At 42.9% G+C, this 24056-nt stretch overlaps 1 protein-coding gene across 4 annotated transcripts in view; it reads right to left on the reverse strand.

Moving 5' to 3' along the window:
* SGCD (sarcoglycan delta) overlaps window positions 1-24056 on the reverse strand; it is a 316209-nt gene that overhangs the window by 138243 nt on the left and 153910 nt on the right. The window lies entirely within an intron of this gene.

Here is a 24056-nt window from a genome sequence, read left to right on the forward strand (position 1 = left end):
GAGGACTCATTCACCCACAGGAATGCGAGATCTGCCTTTCACACATCAGCAGAGAGATCTTACAAAACCCACGTGGGATCCCCTGTGGAAAGCCTGCAGTTCATCCATCCAAGCTGTTGTGAGAGCTGCTGTGGCCACACCATGTGTGTCTCACTTTGCCCTGCCACCAAAATGCTCTTTTTTTTCCTGCACATGGGTTGGCAGCACTGCCCTCGTGCACAGGCAGTGTGGGCAGCCTGGACCAGCCCCCCAAGCTGAAATCAGTGGGGATGATGCCTTAGGATTTAGCTTTTATATTTTTCAGATCCTGCACTGCTTTAGTGTGTGACTCTAAAACTGCATAGCCTGTCAGCTGCTGTTCTCCTGTTTTATTCAGCTAGAACAGTTCCTCTCTAGGCCTGAAAATCAAGAACACCTCACTGTCCCAGGCCTCGAAAAGCATAAACAAAAGTGAGTTTGGGGAGAGCAAACTGGAGGTATATGACTTCATTACCTGAAGCTGTAATTGGAGGATTAACCCCTGATATGTAAATGGACCGCACTTCTAATTGTGTGAAAAACTTGTGACCATTGTCCATCTTGGGTGGAGCCCCTCTCGGAGGCTTTTGACTGCCCAAGGTGTACCTGTAGAGGGCCTTTAATTAATACCTGCTTTTTTTCTCTTGATCTTGTCTACCCTCTGTTTTAGGTAGCCACTCCAAGGTATCAGGGATGGATCCAGAATATGATGCTATTTTGCAGAAGACAGCAGAGTATGAAACCACACAGTCATCCTGCCTCAGTTTGCAAGAGTTCCAAACAAAAGGCAAGCACACACACACAAAACCACTGGTGATAGCATTCCACATCTATTTGCACAGCTTGTGAGGAGTCAGCTTGAGCCAGAGCAGAAACCATAGGCCTGTGGATCACATATCAGAAGAACTGTCCATGCAGCTGAGAGTCTCCTCAACGAGCTGCCACAGCCACGAAAATACTCTGGGCTGGCAACCAGAAACAGCTGAAACCAAAGGCGCCTAAAACCTTCCGAGTCCCTTGGTATAAATAAGCTGAAACAGAAAAATATGAACTGCAGATTCACATAATTAGATTTTCAGTTGTACAAGACAATCAGGCATCTGCAGAGCTGTTTGCAAGATGATAGCAGTGCCTTCTGTCTTCAATTTCCCCATGGTCTTTATTCAGCAAACCAGTTACGGATGGGGCAGGCAGTAACTTCAGTGCATCGCCGTGTGTTTTGAGTTAAGCACATGCTTTAGTGCTTTGTGGTCCAGGACTTTTTATGGCAGCCTGGCTCTGGCAGGATCATTAGTCAAATAATTTAAAACATGGCAGTACAGCACTTTGAGATTACTCAATTCTTTACATAAATACAGTAAGTCAATGGGTTTCAAAGTTTTCTCGCTCTGTGGAACCCTAAATATTTGACAAAGGTGGTGCATACCTCTCATTATTTCACAGAGAGAGATTCCTACATACCTTACAAAAACCTCTCTTTACTTGTCATTTTTCCCTTGGGAATAGTCCCCAGGCCTCCCATACATCTTTGGACCACAAGCTGGAAACCACTGCTGGAGATAACTTAATCCCTTATTAAAAATCTAAATGATCTCTTCTGTTTATGTGATGTACTTTCTCTTCAGAATATTTATGCGAGCTAGCAGCATGCTGGCAGGTAGAGACATGGGGAGGTGACAGCATTAATACTGCATTTTTTCCACTGGCATAATTAGTAGGCCAAGTCTATAAATATTTACATTAAATCTGTCAGGCATCACACCAACCTCACTGATAACTTCAGGGGTGTCTTACTGTAAACTGCATTAATGCCTCACTATTTTGTCATCAAGTAACACATAAAATGCTCCTTCAAGCTAAGCCACTTTGAGTAGGTTGTTTTTATCTCTTTCTCATTTGGGTGCAGGGTTTAAAGACGCTTCAAGCATCAGAACTGTGGCTCGGGGACTGTTCTATTTTTCTGTTATTGAGCTATCATTTGTATTAGTGCCAGCACGACCAAAAATATATGAACCTTGCAAGCATAAACCTTAAGTTGATGTCGACATAACTATCTGCGTAACTGCTATTATTCCTCAGAACTGGCAGGGTTATGAGGATTAAAAAAAACTACTAGAGCTCCTTGGGAAGATGAAAACAAATTAACCCCCCTCAAAGCTTCAGTATCTTTGCAGCTGGAGATTGCAACACATAGGGACTTCCATTTTGTGCAGGAGATCCAACCCACCTGGATCCATGGATTCCTACACTATGAAGAGACCAACAAAAGACAGGATGGAAAGTTCATTCTCCACCATTTATATTTGTGCTGACTTTTGACAGCATTTTCTAAAAGCTGCTGAAATTTATTTAGTATTTACTGTTGAATTATGAATATTCCTAATTAGTTTCATTTAACAAATAATATCTATTTGCATACAAAATTAAACTTGAGATTTTCATGCTGTGCAGATTTCCAGGAACTCACTCAAGAATTCCCCAAACCTTCCTAAAAAATTCAGGGCAAACCAAATATGCAGAAAGAATCAGCATGTAAACGCAGGTGTTCCACCTGGAGTGGAAGAAGAAGTCAAAATGAAAATTTTATTATCTGAAATAATTAAGCAATCCCTTGGTTTGAGCTTTCCTTCCAAATGACTTCTTTTAAAATCCATTAAACCTCTCAAAGTATCACAATAGAATAAATATAAATGTTTGAATATTTTTAACGTCTCAACTGAAAGAAATCATCTGCCAAGTTATTATTTTAAATCATCCTCAGCCTTGGAGCTTTTTAAGAGATCTCTCGAGTACCCATGTGCAAAGGGAGAAGCCGAGACTCATTTCAGCTCCATCTCCTTAAATGCAGAATTAAGAGAGCTGATGGATTAGAAAGTTAACTATTTTAGGTCAGGAGCAGCAGGCTGAGGGAAGGCAGCTATTGGCATTCCTGATGGATTCACCCAGCCCTGAGCATGCAGGGAGGATGGAGGGCAATGTCATGAGACAAGGAGGGGTTCCCCAAACTTCTGTAGGTAGTGGCAGTAGTTGTAGGGGTGGAACGCCCCAGTGAAGGGAGAAAACTCTTCCCTGTGTGTGTGTGTGTGTGTGTGTGTGTGCAGGGAGTCAAAGCCTGACTTGACAGCAGGGAGTAAAACCCTGTTTAAGTGCTGAGAGTGCTGAAGGCACAGAGGTCATCAAGTAATCACACAGGGCTGAGATGGAATTGTTGGACAAGTGAAAAGGAAATGGGAGAAAATGAAATGTGTGTGTTTGAACACGACTGTGTGCTGGAAGCAGCCAGACCTGCAGTGCCTGCATCCCCCTACACCCTCACCCACTGCTCCAGTTTCCTCACAGGAGATAAATATGGCTAAGTTTTAGGAAGAAGTATAAATATAGGACTGGTCATGAGATGAAAGATCTGCTCATTCTTGGAGATTAAACAGAAAGAGTGGCAGAGCTGCTCTCATAGACAGGCGCTCCAAGGATGCTCTAAATTTCATGCAGATGAGAAACTCCAGTAACAGCAGAGGTGACCCTGGAGACCTTGATTCCTTGTGACACTGAGTTATTTAGATCTGAGCACTAAATTTTCCCCTTCTATTCATCCCAGACTTAGCAAACAGTGCAATAACATAAACAAATCAAAGGAAACACAACAAAAAGTCCTGGTTTCATAGTAATGTTATAGGTGAGCTGGGCAATAGCAGGTCAGGGCAGGAGTCAGTGCTGTGTGCACAAGGCCAAAAACACAAGAGGAGTTCAAGAGAAGGACTGAGCTTTTATGAGAGGCCAGATTCAGAGATGCTGCTCAGGGTCTGGAGTTCAGAGACATCCACATCTCTGCTGCTGCTATCAGACAAGGATCAAAGTGGCAGAAAGTCATCACCAAAGGCACCTTCCACTGCACAGGCTCAGGAGAGCTGCCAGCAAGGGAGGGTGGAGGATGGAAGTCCCCAGCACAGCAGAACGACAGCAGGCTCACCTGTGCACACATTTATGTGCAACACCTGCTCTGAGAGCAGCCTGCTCTCAAGGCTCTTTTCTCCTTAGGGTCCAAACCTGCAGGCTCCCTGAGTCCATCTGCAGCCTGCAGTGCTCCCACCCCAATGCTCTGTGCCCTGCTCCTCTCCCCACAAATCTTCAGCAGTGTTTACCTGTCAGCCAAAAAAGCCACAGCCAGGACCTCACCCAGCCCACCCCTCTACCTCAAATGCTACTTTGTAATTATTTTGATGATTTAAGTCATTTTCAGGCTCTTCTCAGAAATAATTTAAGGCCAGCAGAGCTTGTTAATAGGTAGATGGAAAGTGTTCCTTTTCATTTCTCTGGCAACATTAATGTAATTATCCTGAATAATTCTCAAACTACGTGGGCTGTAATTTCAAGGCAATATTACCATTACAGAGCCCTGTTCTTCCAGCCAGCATGTGTCATACTACCCATCCAGAGGTTATTTATCAATAATCAGAAAGGTCTTCATTTACAAACAATAGGGTCTCTCCATTTGCAGCACGACAAGGGAGCAGGATGAGTGTCACCAGGCAAAAAGATGTGCCATGTCCCTGGCTTCTACTCCTCTGGCATAAGAAATGCAGGGGAAAAAAAAAACCACTGCAAAGATTAATTCCATACAGATATAAGAGCAAATATTCAGTTGGCAAGGCCAATAATTGTTCTTCTATTAAAGTCTTAACAGTATCCAAATTCATTACTCTTATCTGAGCAGCCTCAGCCTTCGTTCTTTCAGAAATCAGGTTCAAGGCACAGAGCTGCTCTCTGAGCTTTGCTTAGATATTGCCCTGACCACGTCACAGCCTGCAATAATCATCTTCTGGGGGAACATTTCAGTTTCTCTGCTAGGTTTGTTGAGAGTTTTTGAGTATGGACATGCCACTCTTACATTTGATGCAGAGCAGTTTCTGGTCAGGCAGAGCTGTTCAGCAGCCTGTGCTCATCACAGCCTTTCCCTTTCCAGCCCAGACTATTTTTATTCTGTCAAGAAAGAAGCTCTGGTTGTTCTTACACTTAGGTATCCTATTATATCGCAAAGTTTAACACCACCCGATGCTCCCAAATTTGGCTCCGCAGAACAATTTCCGTAGGCAGATCTGTATTTTCTCAAAGCAATTAGCAGGACTCTTGCAGAACACTAACGAGGCAGCCTGTCAGTCCATCAGCAGCCCTGGACAGAGCCATCTGTTTTAACGAGCTCTGGGGTGTCATTCTGGACAGCAACACTTCTGCATGGTCCTGTGAGACTCCCGAGGTGAGCAGCACTGACCTTCTTCCATAATATCTGACCAAAGGAGAACTCCTGCCCTCCTCCTCCTCCCATGGCTGCATTAGGCTCTCACCATCAGGCTAAAACTATCCAGATCACACTAGATACAGCTGAAGATTTTTTATAATGTGGGTGGTGAGGCACCAGAACATGCTGCCCAGAGAGGTCCCTGCAAACTTTCAAGGCTGTGTTGGACAGGGTTTTGACCAATCTGATCAAGTTGAAGATGTCCCTGCTCATTGCTTGGCCCAGATGACCTTTAAAGGTCCCTCCTAACCCAAACCATTCTGTCATTCTAAAACCTGATGTACAACATCCCCCCCTGGAATAAGCAGCAAGGAGGCAAAAGATCTGGTAACCAAAATAGTGAGCAATCTTTGGGCAAATTTTGCAAATTCCTTCTCTCTGCTTATGTTCTGCAAGAGGTGCTAAGGCACGTGCTGTTCATAAAGCAGCTCCTGACAGAATGCAGATACTTGGAGCTGTAGCACATTAAAGAATGATTGTGCTGACATATAAACAAACGCACACATACTCACATATTTTGAGTTTCAACAGAGAACACTGGGGAAAGGTTTAAAAAGCAAATTGATTAGGAAATTAAGCTACACTGAGATTGTGTCAGAAGGAAGGAAAAAAGATGTGATGGCTTGAGAAATAAATGCACATTTGTATGTTGGTAATCACACCTGACCTTTTCCAGAGAACTCAGTGTGGCAGAGGCATATTGGTGAGGATATGCATTCCAAGGATCATGAGAAGGCCATTGTGCAAAAATTCCACATCTGGATTTATCTACAGAGATACACTCAAGGGCCTCTCAATCTCAGTATCTCTGCTTCAGTTATAGGCAGGATGTCACAAAGGGTAAAAAGCCATTTAATTGGGAAATCCCTTTATTTCTATAGCTATTACCTCTCAGTTTCTGAGAGGATTCCTTGTGCTCTCCTATTCCTAATCAGGTTTTGGAGCCTGGGCTAGGAGGATTTCCTGTGTGTTCAACACATCCATAAAACCTGCAACGTCCAAGAGAGTTGCTGAGACCATTTGCCCTTGGTCTGCTCTCCTCTTCCAAATAATTATCTGATTCAGCAGCTGGTGAGGTTCAACCCTCATTGTAATGTCAGAGAGGGCTGCTGCTGCTGCTCCCAAATCTCTCTGTGACCCCAAGAGTCATGCTAAGGATGGCTGTAACAATGTCTGTTCCCTTAAGAGTGGAGAAGAGAGAATCAAATGTCCTGTCCCTTCCTCCACTGAGCCAGAATACAATTTAGTTCCTGGCACTGTCTCTTTATCCTATAACCTTACAGTGATGGTCTTGAATTCCTTGTGAGCACAGTGACCCCAGCAGCCTCTACCAGCACCATGCTGCAGAAATCTTCACTGCAGAAGAAGAGGAATGGAATGAAGTTCCTCTTGCAATACTCATTTCTATATAGCAGAAAAATAAGAGGCTCATTTTGTGACTCCTCTGCGTGAGCAAAACATCCTGTGGTTTGGCAGCAAAAAGATCCTCTTTTCATTAGTAGGACACAGGGAAAACCTTGCCACATTTGTATATTTTGAAGTGGAATTTCATCACTGCTGTGATTAATGTCAACATCATTTCTGCCCTAAATTCTCCATTCGCTCAGGCTAAAAATACCTTCCTGGATTTCCTGATATTATCCAGTAAGGATCGCAAAGGGAGAGAGGGCAATGAGAGGAAAGGAGAGAGGTGCTTTTTGTCTTTCATCCAGACTTCGTTTTTGGGCAAAGTAGCTGTCAGGGAGGTAAGAGAGATGTTCAAAAAATGTGAGGGATTTTATCTGTCCACACTTCTCCCCAGGTTATGACAAAAGTTTATGCGGATGCTTCTCAACAAGTAGAAGAGTTTTCATGTTATGCCTCATTCAGACATAATTTTATAGTTTATGAAGCTTTCTTCTATTTATTTGCTTCTGATTTTTTTCTTATTTTTTTTTTAAGTGCCCTAGTGTCATATTCTTGTTTTCCAGATCTGTCCTGCTTTCTCCTTCTCTGTGGGTTAGGGACATTCTCAAGTTGGTAAACTGCCCTCCAAAACAGCAGGAAACACATGAAGTGAAAAATCAAATCCCTTTCCTACAAAACCTGTTTCCAAATTCAAAGATGAGGGTCAGGAGGGGAAGCCACATGAGAAGCAGCTGAGGTCACCAGGTTTGGTGAGCTTGGAGAAGACTTGGAGGTCAGACCTCACCAGGGACTGCAGCTCTTCCTGAGGGACAGCTCCGAGCTCTGCTCTGTGTGACACCGGCAGCGCCCAGGGAACGGCTGGAGCTGTGGCAGGGGAGGTTTAGGGTGGATATCAGGGAAAGATTCTTCCCCCAGAGGGTGCTGGGCACTGCCCAGGCTCCCCAGGGAACGGTCCCGGCCCCGGGGCTGCCAGAGCTCCCGGAGCGTTTGGACAGCGCTCTCCAGCACGGGGTGGGATCTTTTGGGGTTTTCCTGCGCAGGGCCAGGAGCTGGACATCAGTGATCCTTGTGGGCCCCATACAACTCAGGATATTCTGTGATTCCATGGTTCCAATCAATGGCTGGGTGTTTTTGTAACCCCCCACCTCACTGGAGACCAGCACAAGAGAAATTAACGCTGAGTGTTTACTCTCAACTTGAATATGTGAAAATATGCAAGTGTATTTAAGAAGTGTGATATTTAAGTCACACAAAATGCATTGGGGCAGTGGGGTTAGATGTGAATTCTGCAGCAACTGTTTCTCAGTTTCAGAGCATCTGGCAGGAGCAGCACTGGGCTGTGCTCACATCAGTGCTGCTGAGCAAAGCCTCCTCCTCTCACCCCTGCAGCTATTTATCATCATCATCATCATCATCACAGAAATCTGGGAGCAGCTTAGCACAGTGGCACAGAAGTCTCCATCCTGACTGCCACGTGGAGGTTAAACTGATCTGCCTGCAGCACAACAGCACAGCCTGAGCCTTTCTTTTAACCTAAATCACTCAGGTGGTTCCCAGGCTTGAATGGGAGCAGGTGGGGAACTCGTGTTGGGAGCACGGTCTGGAACAGTCACTGAGTTTTATGGGTTCATCATCCCAACACATAAACTTTCTCCCAGTGGGGCTCCTTCTCACTTCCCTGTTTTTATTATTGTACAGCAGGATGTGAACAGCAAATCTCTCAAAGGTTAACAGGCCTGTCCAGAAAGTGCAAGAAACAGACGGGCTACAGTCTATGAATTTTAATGCTCTACATGACAACAACATGCTATTTCTGTACTGGAGAGCAGCCCACAATCAGCACTATTTCAGCAACTGTGAGAGATGACAGAGGCCAAGGAAAGGTGCAAAAACAGTTGTAAGACAACCTGTCTGCAAATAGTAGCAGAAGACCACCATAAAGATGGGATGGCAGAGAGGGGAAATAACACAGCAGAGAAACCCCAGCAAGGACACCCCCACCTGCAAAAGCCTGGGAAACCAAAGGAATGTTCCTGGTCAGCACATTTCAGATGGTGATCCTCATGTGGAATTAGTCCATCTTTCTTTGAGAGGAAGCCCTGGTGGTGTTCACTTACGAGAAATGACACCTTAATGCTGGAAGTTACAGTTGTTGCAAGCAAAAGGACAGAAATGCACCCACACACTTTCCTCATCCACTGGATGCTGAAGCTGGCCTTGTGTTTTGAAGCAAGGAATGCTTGCAGACCCTGAAACCTCTAAACCAACATGCTTGAGGAGGTATTAAAAAGAGAAGAAAGCTGGCTACCAGGCCAGGTGTGTTCAGCTCTCTGCTCACTGCAGTGAGTCTGCAGCACAATAATGCCTCTTACACCAGGACCCAGAGGGCTTAGCCCTGTCTGTCCCATTTGCATTTCTATATAAAGACAAACCCAAGGATTCCTTAAAGATGAAATTTGTCACAATTAGGTGTTGGCATTTCTTCATAATTGCCTTAAATACTTCAATCTCAAGGAAATGTGGTTGAAAATGCAGGAAAATTATGCTGATTAGTTGCTCATAATTAGATAGATTCAATAAAACCTGGTGCTTAGCATGTTTTGCATTTACATAGTCTTTATACAAAATTAACCTCAAAGATATCTCTATCGTTTTTTAGTCCTTTGCTATCAAGCACATCTGATCTGGAAAGGATCATCTCCATAAACAGACACCTCCTGAGGACTGCTTAAAATCATTACTGTGCCCACAGAACTGTTCTCCCAGCACTCCACTTCTCCCTTCTGCTATCCACATGCAAAGCTTGGAAAATTATGGGCTTTGGCTTGTTCTGAGAAGGAACCAGTTATGGAACTGGTGATTTTTTGTTGGAAGACTGGTTATTTATGATGGAAATAAGTCTTATTTCTATGGTGGGGAGAATGTGGGGGGGAGGGGGAAAGAAAAAAATAAGGAAGAAGTGTCCCACTGCTCCAAATCTTGAATCTAAAAGCAAGGCTGAATATGTACATTTCAGCACAAAAGATGTTTTCCCCAGGGCGCACTGATGAAGATAAAGCTACTGGCAGACCCATAAACCATATTGCCAAAATTTACTTGTGGATTAAACTTCCTTCTCCTGGTCCAGATAAAGAAAAACCCTAGCACTGACTGTTTTCCTATGCAAAATGGCTCCTGTGTCATGGAAGTCCTATTAATATTCTTGGAGCACACAAAATTAGCTAAAAATGCTTATGTGGACTAAAAAAGACAAAAGACATTTATGGAGCTTCTTCCTCTGCAAAGCAGTCAAATATGTCTTGAACCCTATATATAAGTACCTCTATTTACTACTCTATCTGCATTTTTTCTCTCTGTGAGAAATTTTTCATCTCCCTTCAGAGCACCAGCCCCCTTTCTAAGCCAGGAGAATATGAAATAAATACGGTGCTGCATATAAACAGAGCACAGTATAACAGAGCTTCTAAATTCAGAGTCAGCTGAAGATATCAAGTTTTTCTTTCTCAGTGATTGATGCCCTCCAGAAGAAATAATAATTATATGGCACAAGGAGGAGGAAAAAAGGCATGTTGAATAATAAAAACATTTAGTAAAATCGTCATTGAAACACTGAGGGGAAAAGCTTTAAAACTGCTTAGCCAGAAAAAGACAGCATTATCTGTAAAATGGATGAAAAATAAACCCCCTCCAATAAGAAAAGAACTTCAGAAATTTGTTACACGCTAATGCCATCTACCAGACATCAGTGGAAGTAGCAGAAAGAAGTGTCAAAGAAACAACAAATACAACAGGGATTAAGTAAGTACCTGTGCACAGCCCCTGGTCTTTATTTCCTTAGCCAGTACTGAATTTCAAACCTTGTTCTACCTTTTCTTTCTTTCTTAGAGAAAGGACTCCAGGGTATCCATGAATGCAAATATTTATCATTTCTTTTAATTGGCAAGGCTGGAGAAAAATTTTTTGAAACACCCTTTCCAAAACAACCTTGAGGCAAAATATTTAGCTTTACAACTTTGAACTATTTTTTACTTTTCTCTTGCAAGATGATGTTCTCTTACACAATGAAAAAAACCCCTTATTTTGTGTCAAATTCCACATTGTCTCAGCACCTCTTCAGCCTGCCTGACTGTCTTGATCAGTGAGTCCAAACTGAAAGAGCTTTACAAGTGGTTCCACTGACAATTTAATCCAAATCTTTACCTGTATGTGGAGTTTCCAAGGGCTGCCTGATAACTGTAAAGGAGTTTCTGCTTCTCTTCTAGTCCCAAATGGCCCCTGATTTACAGCCAGCTCCAGAACACACCCCAAGGAGTTGTGCCAAACTTTTAACAACACAGTTCCTTTCCTAGGAGAAAGTTTTCCACCTCCACTCAGGATGTACTTTTCCAACACAAAGCTCGGGTTTTACCAGCATCCATCAATGTTCCTTTTGGACATCCACCAGAAATAAACAGCAGATGCCTGTTCAGACTCAAAACTGAAAAACAGGTGCAAAATGCATCAAGATGCAGGTGCAGAATCTGCTGTGCCATGCCATGGACACAGTGTCCATCTGCTGATGCAGAAAGTGGGAGACAGATAAAGCAATATCTAAAACCAGCAGAGCACAATGTGGACCTGAAGCATTTTGAGAGGCTCAGGAACACTTCCACTTCAAAAGGAAAGTCAGTTATATATGTGTTTGTCCTTTCAGACAAAACTTCATTTCTTCCCAAACTCACCTGCAACCTACCCCAAAATTCTACCTAAACTTAACCCATACTAATGGGATTTGTTAGACTTTCAGTCCCTAATATCTCTTTAGGAAAATATTCCAGAAATTCAGACAATTGGAAAGTATCTTATTTTCTGTTTAAATGTATTCAGATCAACAACATCTCTTTGCATTAAATTTACCCCTTTTTTTAATCCCCTCAAAAAACTCCACAGTTTTTAGAGGTATTTACAGATACCAACTAACAGAGGCACTACCCAGAAATTCTGCCAGTATTTGTCTCTTTCTGCTCTTCCAGAAGGGCAGAAACAAAAGCATTTTAGTTGCTACACTTGGTCTGTGTCTACAATGAAAAGGTTCAGTGATGAAGCCACGCTGAATAGCCACTGATTAATAAATTGCAGTAGTTCTAGGAGCTGCTGTTGATTCCAGGTGAGAGGAATTTCACCGAGCTGGAGTTAGCTGGCAGTGCACAAAGAGGAATTTCCATGTTGTCAAAAATCTTCCACCGTGTCTGATTCTGGCATTACTTCCTACTGGCTTGCTAAGAAAAAACTGAGCCCTCATCACACTCCTCTGGTGCTTTCTTTGCTCCTTGGATGAATATTCTGTGAGTGCAAATAAAATGTTCAACAGCAGCAATTTATTTTCTGTCTCTCACAGGAAGGACTGGAGGCAGCCATCAGGAGCTGGAAGCAAGTTTTTACAGCAAAAGCCTCCCTGCCAGCTCTGAGTTCTGCTCCTCCTTCTGGGAGATCCCAGCCACGAGGCACCACAAAGCCAATGTGGTGCTGGTCCTCAGCCCCATCTCTACAGCCCTAAGAGCCTGCCTGATGCTCAGGAAATTTAACCATGAAGGTCCAGACCCAGTGTTCCTGAACCACAGAGAGAGGATGTGCAGGCAGTCCCAAACTGGGCAGAGAATCAATATCGGGGAGGAATCTCTCAACATTATCGCAATACAAGTCTAGGATTTAAATAGCCCATGTCAGAAGAGCTGAGACATGCCATCACAAAATTTTTATTACCTATCCATTGGGCTTTTAAGCTTCCAGCTTCCCACAGTAACTGTTATGCTTAAAACCATGAACTTTTATTTTCCCTCCAAAATTGCAAACACACAGTTCTTAAAAAACACCATGCTTAAGCTTCTTGGCTCTCTTCTCTTACAGAGCAGTCACTGCTCTGTTTTCCTTTCTTTTCTTTCCCAGGGTTCTGGCAGCATGTGGGTTAATGGGACAGTTATTTGAATGAAAGGCATTTCCAATAAATCAGCAGATAGCAAAAGGGAAAAAGCACTAGAGTAATTTCTTCTGTTCACAATTTCATTATGTTCTTGGCTTTGAGCCATTGTAAGGTAAATCAGTCAAGTCATGTTGCACAGACATTTCTGAAAGAAGAGTTTTTTAAATCACTTGGTAAGCCACACTCCTTGTTTTGAATGGAGAATCCTGCTTATTTTGTATGGCACTTTATGCCCAGTTGTGAAAAGGAGAGCTGCAGTCAGAGCTAGAGCTGTGATTTGGTTGTGAAGAGCACCTCATGGAACTGTCCCCATGGCCCACATTCCTCTTTCCTTGCTCGACCAGACCTGATGACAGCATCCCAAAATACGGACACACACTCCCTCTCCAGTTCCCTTTTGGCAACAAACCTCAGAATAATGCTGACCAAAGAAGGAATCACTGCTTGCAGGACCTTGGTCTGGCGGAGTCTGCTCAGCTGGTGACACTCACTAGGGCTCTCCCCAGCTTTTCATTTCCATCTGGTGTTCTCTCACCAGTCACTGGCTCACAGCTCCTTGGCAAACACGGAAAAATGCAAAAATGCCCTGCTTCCACCACTGGGAAGGCTGTCCTGGAATGAAACTCCCAGAATAGGGAAAAGGAGGCTGCTGGCAAAAATATTACCGTTTTGACAGTCTCTTCATTCTCCTTCTCCCCCACAACACTGGTGTGCTCAGGAGGAGGCAGAACAGGGATGCAGCAGCAGCACAACACCATGGACAGAGAAACGGGGCATGATGACAAGGCCAACACCACACAGCTGCACATGGCCCTGAAAGCACCAACTCCTCCCTGCGCAAACTGTCTCCCAGAATTTTAATGGCCTCAAACTTCACACACTATCATTAATGTTCAGTGTTTTTTGCTCTACAGCTCACAGCTTTCAGCTAAATGTGTTCATTCTACTTCCCCCCATTCCCACACTGTACCCCCTCAAAGTCCCTGAAAGTACCTTTACCTTCATGATTTGGAGTCTGACACAATTTACTGAAATACTGAGCATCAGTTACAGAAGCCACACATAAAAGCCAAAGACACTCTAAGAATCTCAGGTTAACACAGCAAAAGCATCCTCACTCCAGCAGAGAGAAATCCCAATTAATGCCTTACACAGAAACACAAGCTCTTCATGCTTAACCCTCAGATTTTAGGTGTGAGCCCAGTGTAAAGTAGCTGTGGCACACTTTAAACATCTAATTTTTGACTGTTCAGAACAGAGTGACGGCTGCTTGCTTTTGCCCCCCAACCATCCACCAACCCCTAGGTTAGCACAGCAAGCAGCTACTGCAGGAGGCAGATTCCTCACCAGTTTCTAAACTAGCTGACAGACACTTCCAGCTGCTTTTCAATGCATATTCCACTGTCAATCAAAATTACAGGGTATAATTAAGCAGGCAACAGCCAAGCAGTGTCTGTCTTCTACCCAAGAACCCAATGAACAGATTAATTTACCAGTGAAATAGAGTAAGATGAATTCCTCTAAAAATAAACCCCTGAGAGACAATGCACCATCAATTTCTTTCCTATCTAGTAGCAGGTTAAATATTGTATTTTTTCTGCAAAGCAGAGTTTCAAAAGTTGTCAAGTACTCAAACCTCTCTGTATCATCCCATATTAATAATGGTGATCTCTGTTCAACTTGCAAATTCAGCTCCTGGAGGCAAAAATGGCTCCTTCAGCCTCATGACTGGGATAACATAAATGGCACCAGATGTCAGAAGGATGATGAGGTGCCACAGAAAACACTGCAGAGCTGACAGAACCTGCCCCAAGCTGTTGTAGGTTCCTGAGACCTTCTAAATACCTTGCTCTACCTGACATTTCTTTGTGCAGTAGGTATTATATTCACTTTGCATTGCTAAGCTTTAATTACTTTGACAACTTGCGAGGGACTTTTTAAATAATAATTTATTTAATCAACAGGTTTTTTTTCATTGTAATGTTTGGTAGCAGCAAGAGATCATGCTAAGATAATGAAAAGCATTGAAGCAGCTGAAAACTTAATTAAAACATGTAAAAATTAATTATACTGCTCATCATTGATTTTTGTCTGAAAAAGCTGATATTGCAAATAGGAAATCAAAAGCAAGGAGGTCATGCAGGGAATCACTGATGCAAAAGTGATATATTACAGGAAAAATACATCCATGCTGAGAGGAGCCATTCACTCCAGGTCAACAATCCCGTGCTGAGCTGAATTCCATCCCACATCACTCAATTGCCAATCAAGCATCAATAAGGAGGTGCAGCCAGAAGAACAGAGTACATAGAAAATGATTGTTGTGTAGATATGTGAGATCAGAATCACACGATTAATAAAGTCAGCTTTTACAGGATCTTTTTCTACCTCTGAACAACAACAAAAAAAAACCACAAACGAAGAAAGAGTTTAGTAGTGTAACTGTGAAATATCATTCTTCAGGCTCTCCAGAAATGCCTGAGATGTGTGCCTGGATTTGGACTACACACCTTGGTGTTGCAAAAAGGAATTACAGCATCACTTACTGTCCATAACTAACCAGGTATTCTTACCCCTTCTGCTTTAGTCTGCAAAAATATAATGTACTGTCCTCTGTTTAAATAATAATCCTCTTTCCCTCCTGTCAGTTCCTGAACTTGTTTATAAAGCATATTATATCCTATTTTCACTTGAATCAGTAGAGCCACTTAAGGTACCCTTTGAATAAAATACCACAGCACAGAAAGGCCAACTTGGTATCAGCATAAATTTTATCCACAGCTCTACCTTTGGGCAAGTCACTTAACTACTCTGAGCCTAAAGCATGGAATGAAGGAAATAGTGCTTTATCAAACTCAGCAGAAAGATTATCTAATACTATCTAATATTTATAAAGCACTTTCTGATCGTCCAGTAAAGACCATGGGAATGTAAAGAAGTACTGACCCAGATAAGGGTTAAGAGCAGAATCTTTTTTCCAGTGAGAGCTCTCAAATGACCTTGCAATGTTAGGATTTATTTTCAAGGCAAAGGAAGATCTGTCAGGTCTAGGAGCCGTGTTTTGCTCTAACTGCAGATGACTTGCTATCAACAAGGAAACAAGTTTAGTCACTGATCCAAATGCCAGGAGCTGCCAAATCAGTGCTCTGATGAAATGTCAGGAACACTAACGTGGTTTCAGGGCTTCTCTGATTTAACAGCCAAAATGGAATCTGGTCACATTCTTTTATTCCTCCAGGAAAATAACAAATAACCAGCAATACATACATTATATACCCTTCTTCAATTTCTTTGAAGTTGAACAAACTAAAAAAACCCATCTAAACCTCGAAGCATTTCCACTTCTGTGGAGTCTGATCTCCACATGCTGGAGCTTCAAGAGTACAAAGATCCCATTTAATGAGAAAACTTAAAAATTCAAGGATTTTCACACACCTGTAACTGCATCTTGTGCAGGAAGATACTCTGCAAAGGGAGTTGTCCAGTCATAAGGCTGCTCATGGGAATCAAAATACAGTATTTGACATAATAGAACGTTCAAAGGACAGGAAGAACAAAGCAGACACACTCAGAAAAGACAACTGTATACTTTTAGACTATTTTCTTAACCAACAAGAAAACTAAAACCAAACCACAACAACTAATAGCTTTTATTTAAATTCATGAACATAATCCCAAAGAAATCTCTATTTTAGTTAAAGCAGATGTTTATAAATAAACTATTTAAAATATTTGTATGCTGTTGTCAGAAATACTCTGTGGGGAAAGAATGGCCATCAAATCCTTATCATAGCAAGAAAAGTGCTGAAGAATTTCAGTGCTGGGAGAAACTGCAGATGCCTCACAGGTTGGGCAACTGTAAGCAATTCTGCCCTAGCTATTAGGCACAGAATAGAAAACCTTTGTAAGAACAATTCCACAGTGCTCATTTCACAGACTGCACAGGTGTAACTAAACAGACCCAAAACCATCTCCTTTGTCACGAAAAGGAGTGTGCTGCACATTCCCTTTCTGCATCCAAGGGTTGGCAGGGAGACACCTGGAAAGGAGCAGCGGGTGCAGCCAGGGCTCTGCAGGAGCAGGAGTGGTTTGCTGCTGAGCAGCAGGGATGGTATTTCCCATGGGAATATGTGTTGATAAAAGCTGGCTGGGGTATTGCAAAAACACAACTCTCACAGCTGACAGCACCACCCACAATTTCTGGGTGACACCCTGCACTGCACTTACCCTGCACTGACACGGACTCCAGCGCTTCTCACACAAAGGAGCTTTTATGTGCAACATATAATTGGTCTCAAGTTTTGGCACATACTTTAAGCTAATTATCTATCCTGCACTACACAGTGAGGAAGTCCTACTGTGGAACTTGAAAACCCAAGTAACATCCCATTGCCAGCATGGCACTGATTCATTTTAGAATTCAACCTGGACAGCACTTCCACGGGAGCGAATATAAAAGTATCTCCTGCCAGGAGAGCACTGCCAGGTCTTTTATAAATACTACAGAAGTTTCCCAAGCAGGTGGCCCATCAAACTCAAATAATTGATCCACATCAGTTAGACCTGGAAATTCAATAGTACAGCACATCATTACAGCAGTCAACATAAGAGGAAAGTCCTTGTGGTTTCGCCTCCAGCCAGCACTTGAAAGGAATCTGAAAAGCTCTGCTCTCTTTTCAGCTTGGCACATGTCTCCTTTGAGGTTTTCAGGGGAACAGCAAATACTAACAAGCCCTGTGAGAGGCCCCTCCTCTAAGACTTACCTGCTCTTCTGAAACATAACTTCACTACAACGTTCGCTTTTTCATTATTGGAAACAGTTCAGTGTGGATAGAAGTAAATAAATATACCTGGCAGGATCAAGCAGTGCTGTTAAATGCCCCATTTCCTTATGGAATGCAGAGTTTTAATGGACAACTTTCCCCCCCTCCAACTTCTCTGCACATTTCTCCTGGCGGCACTACCACAACAGTGGCGGGCAGTGAAGGGCACTGCTTCATCTCCACAGGTAGGATGAGCAGCTGAAAATCACTGCTGCCTCAATCCCACCTGCCAGAGGGACAAACACCCCAGCAGGGACATCCCAGTGGATGGGGCACCACTGCTCACAGCCTGACTCCCAGGCACAGTGGTTCTTTCTCCCTGGCCACACACAGATGTGATTCTGGATCTCCTCCCTCACTGCGCTTCCCTGTGTCAATCACAGCCTGATTACACTGGTTGTAATTTTTGCTTAAGCATCCAAGCCTTACATTTCCAGCAGTTTGGCTCCCTGTGAAGTAGTGAAGTCACTCGCCAACTATGCATTAGGACTTAGAAAAGATAAAAGTGATGTCTGAACCACTGAAAGCACAGGAGAAAATTCTATCAGCCTCAATCACTTCATGAATTATTTATTGAATTTGCACAGGAAAGTTTTAAGAAATACAGCTATTAAGGCAGTAGCCCACAACCTGTACTTTGCCTGTAAGAGCTTTCAGTGCTACCAGCAGCCAGGGGAAAATCAAAAAGTTTCCACCAAAACAGTAAAGAAAAGCAAAGCCTCACCCTAAATACAGTGTTTGCTCCTTCAGCATCACATGCCCACACCCCAGGAGAGGTTGCAGACCACTCCATCAAGGAGACATCACTATAAATTATCATCTGCTAAACTTATTTTTGATAAGCATTTCTGTTCTTAGAGGGTTTTATACCCATTTGGAAACTGCAGCAGCAGCAGCTCTACACATAACACTTCCACAGATGCCTGCACAAGTTGTTTCACAACACTGCAAACAGTGCAACAAGCTGGGTAGGCTTGCCAGGCAGGAGAGGAGGGCTGGAGATGCTTCTCCCTGCCAAACTCTGTGCCACAAAATACCCAGCACAGCACAGCCTGAGATTCCTGGCTGAAAAACAGCTTCTCCACATGTGCTGAAGTTAGCCCAGGGACTGCAGCACGAACTGAGCATGAACAAGATCTGTGGCACCCACAGGGATCCCTTGCTGCTCACAGCCAGATCCCAGCTCACAGGTATGGAAATGCTGGCACATCCTCTCTTCCCCATCTCCTCATCCTCACTACGCTGAAGGACTCCAGATGCAGCCCCGCAAGGCTGCAGTGGGTGAGGAGCCCTGTCCCAGACTGTGACAAAGCTCTGGGTGTGATGGCTTCACTGCTAACCAGGAACATCCCCTGCAGTGCCAGTGGACCCTGCAGGTGCTGAGCCCTTTCCAGATGAGAAGGATGCTCAAGACAGCTTGGGCACTGGACCACTGATAGAAACAAGTCTGGGAGCTCTGCTGATTTGACTTTGGGTTTTTTTTCCCCCCAGATTTTAGGCAGTGTTGCCAGTGAGATCAGACCTGACACCTCAGTGCTCCCATGAGTGATCCCAGGACAGCTCTTCACAGAGCTCATGTGGGTTAAATCATCTCTGCTCCCTAAAGGGGAATCGTGGGGGCTGTGCTCCCACCTAAACCCTCCAGTCAATCTAATCAATGTCAAACAAAGCCAGGGAAGGTCAAAGAACATTAGATGAGATGACATCAAGCCTTTATTTTCCAGTTTCCACCTTCATAAAATAGGTATAATCATACTTACTTACTTTCAAAGAGAATTGTAAGGCTTAATTAGATAATTAACATGAAAGTGCCTTTAAAAAGCCTATGTATACACAAAGCTCTACTGTATTATTAGTGTAGGCAGGCATGGGGAGCTCTTAAAGATTTTCTAACAGGTTATTTGTTATTCTGGGAGAAGTCTTTAGCTGCATACAGCAGTAGTATAATTATTATCATCAGATTCACTTCCTAAAGATATTTATGAAACACTGTGGGGGAAAAAAAGAGGGAAAAAAAAAAAGCATCCAGTTAAGCAGCAGTGAGCTGAGGTTGTGTTTTGTTGCACATGCTGATTAGGAATGCTGTTAAAGTGTTGTTTTGCCATAGTGGAAATGCTGGTGCCAGGAAATGCAGTTATAGCCTTGTTACTTGAATCATCATTATTTGGATATAATTGCTAGGTATCAGTGATTTCAACTCTTTTTTGTTTTTATCTGTGTTTCTTTGCAATGGGATTTTTTTATTTTTTTTTTCCTGGAGCCTGCTGGATCATTACAAGAATGTGCAAAAACAGGAACCTGACTCGCCCTGTTGCACAGCTGATTTTGACTGTACCACACAGAAATTTCTCTCCTGTGCACTGCATAAATATGGTATATATATTAAAAATCACTGAATTACAACCATGAAAATGGGGACTTCCACCAGGCAATAACTATGCTACTTTATCTTCATTAAAATATACAAATTACAAGTACTCCACCTCAATTGTAGTACTAGGGATGGGAATAAGCAGGCCAAATTTACTCTCTTATGTCATATAAATACTTCAGTAGTCCATAAAATTTCCCTGAAGAGCCATGTGAGGAGGATTTCACCCTACAACCCTATTTCTTTGCTTCTTTTTAAACCAAATGTCATGGTAAATTATACTGTGATCAGGATCACATGAGTGTCATACATCTGCCCTCAGCAAATTTCTCTTGACTGATTCCCATACCAAGTAAAATCAGATACCATCTTATTGCAGATAAGTCTGCACAGCTCAGGGCTGGGCCCTCAAATATTGCATCAGATCTGTTTCTTCAGAAGTTTCAGGACAGCCCAACAGTTGGACCCAGCACAGCTTCTCTACAGCACCTAAAAATCAGGCAAACCCAAGATGGTTTTTTTCATATTAAAAAAAAAAAGAATATATATCTCTTTAGAAAGAAGTTTGTAGTGTCCATTCTGTTCTAGCTTAAGAAATGAAGATGTCAAGTCAACCATCAAGTTACAGAGGCTTTCATCTTTACCTTGTATCAGCAAGAGCAAGAATTAGGTGAACAAATTCCTTTCAGAGTGATGGAATAATAAAACTGTCAGGAATTGGATTCACCACCTTACACCTTCTAATAGCCCATATCATTATTTGTTATTTTGAAGAAATCAATATAGCAACATATTCCCCAAAGAGAAAATATCTATAAATCTCATTTGCAATAACAAATCTAATTTTTAAATCTGTTCATTTTGATCATTCTCCATGATTCTGGTACAAAACTGGGCAGAAAATGTGTTTCCACCCAGCTCTAATTGAGTAGAAAACCCTCCATAAAAGAACAGGAAAGGAATCTAAACAACATCAAATATTTATATCATGGGAAAACATCAAGAGATCTTTTTTGCAGCTTGTACTGTATATATTTTACATGTAAATTAATCTGAGTGGTTCCTCTTCATAGCTTCAAGCTGCTGCTAATGCTTCATAGATTTTTCAGGCAGACAAATATTGGTGAAAAGAGTTTTATAACCTTCATACTGAAGATTTATGATTAGACGTGAACTAGAAGCCTAATGCACTGACATGTGGCCTTGGCTCAGCCTCATTATAAAGTAATCTGTATCCCTGGTATAATTGCTGTTGTTTGATTGTAAATCATCCCTCCTTCCACGCAGCTCTGCCACTTCTGATGTTGGTGAAACACATGGGATCTGCTGGTGTTTGTGTGGCTTACACCAGAATTAGTGCCAGCTTGCACTAGAAGTGTTGCAGCTTTGGAAAGTGTTCAAAACCCTCTGGTTTTTGCTCTTAATGCAAACTGGCACTGCTTCTTCCTGCCCTGGCTCCACTTGTAAAAATAATCTGTCTGCTGTTTCTAAATGCTTTCAGTTGCTTCAGTTCAGCCCTTGTACTGCTCCTGCTCGAGCAGCACCAACACGGGGAGAACTGCAGTGCCTCCAGCAGCTGGCAAAGCCCACATCAGCAATTCCCTGAGATTCCCAAACAGCATTACACTAAATTAATGCTTGTGATGGAAACGGGCCAATGCAATTAGAACACGGTGCTTACACTGTGACATTTTCTATTAGCCAGAAATGGACGCCAGGACCGCCAGGTATTGTGCGGCTACGAGGGGCCATTAATGCACCTGACGGCCACTTCCCCAAAACAACAGACTTCAGCAGGAGCAGATGGCAAAGCCCTGCATTTCTCCTACCTGCCTTCAGCCTGCAATCTCTGGCTGGCTACAAAAGCAACTGTGCTCCTTTAAAACATGGGGACCACTGTAATTAGCAAAGCCATCATCCCAGCGGATGATTTTCAAGCTCATGCACCACTGAAAAGTTTAAATGGTTTTCAAAGGGAGTTAAACACAATCTTAGAGGGCACATCCGTGGTGGTCTAAACAGGATTGCTGGCTCAGGAAGTCTTTGCACAGTACAAACTGTTGGAAATGAGGAGCATATGGCCTGGGATGGATCAGTCCATCCATCCTGCTGGCTGCTCGTGCATCAGCATCCTCTTCCAGTGACAGAGAGAAGTACAAGTATAAACGTTCTGCTCTTTATCCAGACTGGCACCATGGTTCTTATGTCTCTAGGAATAATCCCTCCACGAACAGAACAGGTTAGTGGGTGTTCCACAGAGCCAAACAGCAGGCAGGATGTGGGACAGTGCCACGAGGCCAAGCTGGCACTTCCACACCGGCTGTTTGAGAAGAGAGAGCTGCCTGTGAGATGTTTTGCACTGTCCTAAAGGGAGAAGGGGCACCAGACCCTTTAACCTGGGCCCATAAAGCCACATCTGCTTTGAGATGTTTGCTTAAGGCTCATTAATGTGCCTACTGAAGCACTTTACTGAATTCACATGGATTTATTGGAGCAACTCAATAATTTATAGAACTAAAGCCTAAAAGTGAGAGTTTTTCTTGTTTAACCCAAAGGTGCAATTTTTGGCTAGCAGCTGTGGAAGGCTGATCCCCTTTTACAGCTCAGCCACCAGGGAAGGAAAAAGGCACATTCTCATTGCATTACACCCAATGGGTGCACACAACTCCTTTCCTTACTGTTTCAAACAAACCTTCACCTGTGTTTGCTGCTGGTAAGTTTGGGAAAATATATAAATATGGAGAAAATTGTCTTTCTCTAAGAGCCAGCTATGCAATCTTTAGCTAGGATTTGTTTCCCTCTTGAGGATTCTTGGTCCAGTTCCATTCCCTCACAGTTTTCTCTGCATAAATCTCTCAAACACCTCCTGGTCTTGCTGGGTTTCCTCTGGAAGATGCTGCACTGGGATGGATCGTGCCATCAATGTAGTATAACCTCAAAGAGTTTTTGTAGCACATGTGGATTGTACTCTGTATCCTCTATAAGATATCTTCAGTGGAAAAAAAAAAACGCCAGCAAGGATTTTTGGCAAGTTGATGAAAGAATTCTGAGCTGGGGGGACAGGAGACTCAAAAAAAACCCCAAAATTAGAACTGGGCCTTTTTGAGTCATTGTTGCAATTCTGAGATGCTGTGAAAGGTGATGGCAGCCACAGGGTATATTTCAGCAACTCTCTTCCTCCTCAAACTGTCTTAAATTCCAGCTGGGCATCCAGCCCAGATTTCCTGAAAATACCCCAGGACAAAAGCCAGGGAGGGTGGCCTGACCTGCTCCCTCTGGCTCAGTTCATGCTCTTGATGCTGTTTTGCCACCACCTGCACTCTGGACTATCGAGTCCAGAATGCCAACAATGCAGGGCTACACCAGCTTGCACTCACTGAAGATCAAACCCATGGCCTTCTTACCCTATTAGAACTCAAACCATTAAAGAAGCAAATCACCTATTACCACAATAGCTCCATTATGGCTGTACAAATTAATTTTAACTGGAATATATATACACCGTGGAGAACATGTATACACACGCTCAGAAAGCTATTATGTATGGAAATATATTTGAAAATATTTGCACTACGATTATTTCTTCAGTATTTATCTCTTAAAAATGAATAATACATTTGCAAGATACTTTTCATTTTCAAAACAGGAATATTATGCTTTGCTTCTGACAAAGAGTAAGCAGCAGGGATTGCACCTGATCTGTCCCCAGAGAATAAATCGCTGTTCTGATGTTAAATCCTGCAGGTGGGAAGAGCAAAAAAAACACCCAGTTCCACATCACCTGCAGCAATGGCTTTCCTAAAACTTCCCAGTTCACCAGTATGTCCAACCTGCTCCATGTCATGGTACAGAACGAGTTCCTCTCCTTAGTTACGATCTCTAAGGCAGCCACAATATGCTGGAAGGTGACCCTGGACAGCTTTATCCTGCACCATACTCCTCCCATACCAATTATTTCAGGATATTTGAGGAGCTGGAGCACATGGAAGATCCAACAACAAGAGGCAGGTGGATGCAAGCAGCAGGGTGAAGGGAGAAGGTAAGCAAAAGAAAGTCTTTTTCCATGTGAGTTGGAGGTCCTGGGGTTACTGCGTGCTCAGAAATGCAATGAACAGATTGCAATGACAGATTTTTTTATTCTTCTTTTTTTTTTGCTTCCCTGAAGAGCAGCTTTGCAGAGCTCCA

The sequence above is a fragment of the Poecile atricapillus genome, chromosome 13 (genome assembly GCF_030490865.1).
Source record: "Poecile atricapillus isolate bPoeAtr1 chromosome 13, bPoeAtr1.hap1, whole genome shotgun sequence".
NCBI classification, from domain to species: Eukaryota; Metazoa; Chordata; class Aves; order Passeriformes; family Paridae; genus Poecile; species Poecile atricapillus.